The sequence below is a fragment of the Saccostrea echinata genome, unplaced genomic scaffold, assembly GCF_033153115.1.
Source record: "Saccostrea echinata isolate AGI-Se365-2 ecotype Australia unplaced genomic scaffold, CSIRO_AGI_Sech_v1 ptg000016l, whole genome shotgun sequence".
Classification (NCBI taxonomy): domain Eukaryota; kingdom Metazoa; phylum Mollusca; class Bivalvia; order Ostreida; family Ostreidae; genus Saccostrea; species Saccostrea echinata.
In genome coordinates, this window is record NW_026889765.1 from 22,695,025 (window position 1) to 22,701,024 (window position 6,000).

Here is a 6,000-nt window from a genome sequence, read left to right on the forward strand (position 1 = left end):
CCTATCTTATTACATTTCTATTACTGTAACTGTCAATTGAATTGATTGATTGATTGTATGTTGTTTTACGTCCCGTTCGAGAATTTTTCACTCATATAGAGACGTAACCATATACGGGTGAAGGGCTTCAAATTTAGATCTTTACTCGGCACTCAGTGTCATTGAGCAGTGAGGGTTCTTTATCGTACCAAAGCCTACCATGACAGGGGGCCTCGGTTTTTAAGGTCTCATCCGCAGGACCCGCAAATTTTAACTTCAAAGTGCCGAGCGCTTGGCGACGGAACAGTTGCTACCTTTTTTATCGACTTGGGTCTGTTGCGGCCACGATTTGAACACACGATCTTCCGATCAAGGAGCGAGCGCTGTACCGAATGAGCTACCGTGACGGTAACTGTCAATTGGAAGCATGGAATCGATTAATGTGATGCATATGAAACGACAACAAATATAACAATCATTGATAATTAAATTTTTCTTCAAAATAATAACTGATTACGTTTCACTGTTAAATAAAAAAGAGAAAACAGCATGAGTAGTTGCACATCATCTTTTGAGTTCAATGACGCCTTAATGTTGTAAGCATTTTCAGTGGTTAGTTTTCTCAATACACCTGAAAAGGAAATAAAATAATAAGGACAAAAAGAACGAAAATAATTTATTCTTTTTTTTTAAGTAAATGAACCCGATTTTGTGTAGCCATTAAACCACTGTCAATTAACAAAACACATGTCATTCCTCGCATTAACAATAAATTAATGCAACCATTGACAGGAAAACTTTTTAAACAACCGTGGTAGACACAACCAATATTGAAGATAATTAAGTTTGCCCAATTGTACGAAGTAGGAGACAAATCTACACATAATTAAACAGTAGATGTAGGCCTACTATTTTCCTCTTAAAAACCTTCAACATATATATCGAACCATATGTGTACTGCACAAATACTTGTACATGTAGGTGCCTCTCATTGCCATTGAATATCAAAAGTTAAAGTTATTTTGTTATTCACAGAACTTACCAATACATGTTATATGAAGAGAAAATTCGGGATTTATTCCTTCTCGCATTTAATGTTCCGAATGACATAACACTTAATGATGATACCCGAAAATACCGGGCACTTCCGTCCCAGCTGGTGCACATCAACAAAAGTTACCCTAGATGCGGATGATTTAATCGAAATATTTACAAATCGGGGGCACATAAAAATTTAATGGAAATATGAAAAGAAAGAAGAATGTATAACAAATTTATTGATGTAAGCATATTCCATGTTTTCTTATTCTTTTGATAAATAATCAGGCGAAGTTTAAGCGAGGTGAGGCAGACGATGATAAAAGAGTTGCAAGCCTTCTCTCTTTTTATGTATCAGTCGAAAACGATATACTTAAAAACAGCTTATAGAGACAAAAGAGTTACATTATTGATAACATACAGTGCATATTAGAATACAAAAATAGGAAAAAGGTGACTCGACCCCAGATTTAAAAAGAAAAAAATGGAAAAGGGGGGGGGGGCATACCCCAAGTGCCTGTGATTTATACGTGAAATGTTTACTGTGACACAAATACAGCAATTCCTCACAATAATAGAAAATGAAACAAGCATTCTGAGAGTATTGCATTAGCAATACTAGTCCCCTACCGGCAAGTGTAATCTGGTTCCCGTTAAAAATTTAAAATGTCATAATTCCGCCAAAAATCAATGAAGCGGGACGAAATGCAAACTTGATCTATAACTAATCAAGGTAAAGTCACATACCAAAGATCAGCTCAATATCTGTAAGCGTTTAGGAAAAAAGTGCGGAAAACCAAGTGGGACAGACTGACAGACAGACAGAGGGACAGACAGACAGACAGACGGACAGACAGACAGACAGACAAACGGACGGACAGACTCAGAGGAAACCTATAGTCCCCTCCGGTTTCACCGGTAGGGGACTAATAATTTGCGAGTTTAAACTGCAAAAGAGTAATGAACTACGTCAAAACTTATATTACCACACAGCAAGATATAAACACGACACTGATCACAATACACCTGTCGACAGGACGTCATCATTATAAAATTTAAAGCATTTTATGTGCAGTGAGAGGCGGATAAAAAAAAAATTTTCCATAGTGAAAAATGCATTTTATTATCAATCAGAAAATCATTTGCGGACTTTAGGTAGACCATTAGTACAAATCTGAAACCTTTGTTTATTGTCATTATTTTAAAAGTATCAAAAGAATGCATTGAATTAATTCTGTTTAAGTCACGACGAGGTGCCTCATTAAATCGCCTTTTTGCAAGGGCATACACTTAATAGATCTTGAATATATATAAAGGAAACATTCCTTAACATGAAAAGTGCTGCTGTTTTCCTAAAATCGAGAGCACAACTTAATAAATACATAATATAGTTAGAACCCAGGTTAAATTACAGTGCACCGCGGTTTTAATTTATAAAGAATGCGCTGGTCATCATGCCCGTGGTATTAAGATAAAATAATATTTAGAAAAAAAAAATTAAATAAAAACAATGTCTAAAATTCATACATTAATGAACAACATATCATAATGACGTTTAAGTGCAATTGCCTTCATCCTAAGCTGAATCAAATGGGGATAAAATTTCAATTCCACTGACAACATTTATAATAGGGAGGGGTTTAAGCTGTTCTATCTGTTCTCTTCTTATTTCGACGTCTGCCAATTCAGAACGATTCAAACACTTTTTTCGCTGCATTTCAAATGAACACTATCAATTCTTACGTGTTGCTCGTGATTAAGAAGACAGGATTGTGAACTGATTGGTCTGTGTTCCATTAAAGTTAATAAAATGAAACAAAAGAAAGTTATGCTTAATAAATTCAGATTAAAACACTGTAATTATGATTAGCAGCGAACCTTTTTCAATTTATATGCTTTGAATAATCAAGGTGGTAAATGTGAATAAAAAAGATATTAAATAATAGTGTAATATATGTCTAGATTTAAATCAGATAACACAATCCATGCATAAATTTAATAGGACCTACGTTGTTGTAAAAGCTGTGACCTAAATATACATATTTGCATTACATTTTCAATTTAAATGACAAAGTTATATTGTATTTATATCCCAATGTACGGACAACTGACATAGACAGATAACGTATTCTCCTAGAATTACTGCAGTTTTTATCTGTTTTGTTCGGCTGATAGATAACGTAGAAGGGTTGAAGAATTAACTAATTATTTTTCATCACCTGAAAACTTTATTTTATCATGCAAATTATCCAATATTTCTTAGATGTCACCCCTGATTTTTAAATACTGTGAAACGTGCAGGGGGTTTCAAAGCGGATATCATTTACTGAAAACCAAGAACTTTACATAATGTCTGGTTTTGTTATTTTTTTTTTTACTTCTTGCGTTGCAATTCGAAGTGTGCATTGTTTGAGGCTGGGGAAAATGTTTTCAAAAATATTGAATACTTCCATATCCGTAATTTATCTGAGTAAATCAAATGTGAAAAATAATTGCTATTTTTAAGAAGCTACCTACGTCTGAGAATTGAAACATAACAGGTCGACCCATCAGGTCATATTCCTCAAAGAAATTTAAAGTCTTTTCAGCTATTCACAGAGCCTTCAAGACATTCAAATTCTTAAAACTAAATTTAGAAACATTATATATATCCATTTTATAAGGATTAAAAGTTTCGCTAATTTTGCAAACATTTTTATAGAACTTTTTTTCGTTATCTAGTGTACCAAATAGGCTATGGATATTTGATTCATCTTTATTTTCTTCATTCGAAGTAATTTTACTGAAATAATCTCTTAATTCAGGACTAATATACTATTTTGATATTGTTTTCTTCTTTTGAATTTAACTCAGACCATGACCCTAAGACATTTTTTTTCTATACTATCTGTTCGTTCTTCTGTAGATTCTTTCATAAAAATCTTTTCCAAATACTGTAGATTCCTAAATATACGCGAGGAATTAATTAACGCGTAATTACGCAAGGAGCACCATTCGCGAAATAAAATTACTCGCTTTTATTTTTATGGTGTTGAAATTAATGTTAAATCTCATTGTAAACCCTCTATTCGCGAATCATTGTTCTCGCGATTTGGCGTCTAAGGGCCCTTTCGCGATTTTAAGTACTCGCGTAAAATAAGGAAATTGATTTTCGTCTTATTTCCATTAGTAATGTTACTCAAGGTCGAAATTTGTAGCTCTCCACCGGCAAGTGGTGGCGTCTCCATATGAGTGAAAATTCTCGAGAGGGAAGATAAAGAAATAAACAAACAAACAATAAAAAAAAAAAAAAAAAAAAAAAAAAAAAACACAAAGTAATTGATCGCTTTAAATTGGTGACAGTACCGACCAGACACACCCTAACAGAATATGGACCCTAACCAAACCTTTTCCGTGTTAGCTTAGGGTCCGCTAGGGCTGACCCCGAGCGAACCCGAGCGCACCCAAAGCACAACCCGGGCGGACCCTGAGCGAACGCTGATAGAGACCCCGAATTTAGAAACACATCCAGAAAGCGAACTCCCGAATTGGCTTTACTTAACAGTGCTGTCATTCAATTACGCGCTGACCAATCAGCACGTCGCCCAATCAGCATGCCGGTTGGCATCTCGATTTAAATGAAAACATTTGTATACGTAGAGTATAAGTAATGTATGTTTATGTACAATTTAGATTTACTTGTATTTATGTAACAAATTTTTATAAATTATTCTCCAGATAACATTGAATGTTAAAATAATTTCAAAATTATTTATTTTTTTTTTAATTAATTCCGTTAAAAATCGATATAAACATGTACAGATTTTTAAATCCTTTTCTGCGTATTTTTTTTCGGACAGGTTGTAAGGGGAAAAATGATTACTATGGTGATTAAGAGAAGATAATTTCATATTTTAAGAAACAAGTTTTCATTCAAAGAAATATTAATATAAAGAACAGTAATTAAGCTCAAAAGTCCATTAAAAAAATACAAATTTAGAGCAGAGCAAACACGGACCTCTAAAAACATCAATGATAGGATTAGTTGCCATTGATTAGAAAGCATCTCCTGTCGACCAGTCACACCCGCCGCGTGCTCCATGTCATCATCGGGTAAACGGGAAAATCTGTAGACGATTCAGTGAGAAAATAAATGTCTACCAATTTGTATGAAAAACGCCATGCATTCAACTTAATGAGAGATTGTATTTGTTGACAAGGTCATTGTATCGACTATAGAATTTGCGAAATGTTAACTTTGAAAGAGACTGTTGATATCCTTGTTTCATCAACATATTTGTCAATAGCTTCAATTATTTGTTATTTCTTTTTTCATTAACGTTTATTTCAAATCGATTTTTTTTCTTCTTTGAACATAAAAAATATTTCCTTCTGTCTAAATACATGCACCTAGAAATCAGAAAAAGAAATCTTTAGAATTATTATTATTTGAAATTTATGTTGAATGTGTCTTACCTTTACAAAAATACATTATTAAGAAAACATATTTTCATCATTACGTTGACAGCTACAATCTGAAATTTGTACGCCTTGACATTTTCTTTTTTGTTCATTACCTTAATTGATCAATTATTTAACTATGAACCTTTAAGTTGTCGAAATGATAAACAATGGCCATATTGTATCTATAATCGTCAGCCTGTTATTTTGAGTTATTTTGAAATGCAAGGGGCATTGATGGTTTCGTATTGTTTTCTTTACCGAGACTTGCTTGAGGGTTGTAATTATCTAGTACTATGGTCAGCGTGTACCTAGTAAGTATAAGCCCCCCTTACATTCGAACCCTCCATTCTCCCAACCTCTAATAATAACTGGTCTGGACACGTTTTTTTCGAAAATTTAAAATTGTAATGCCGATTTACAACGTTTAATTTATCAGTCGCGAAAGAAATGTTGACACCATGGTGCCACGAAGTAAAAGAAGAATTACAGGTACACAGTAAAATAGTTTTGTCACATGTAAGACTTAAGAGAGCGATGGGG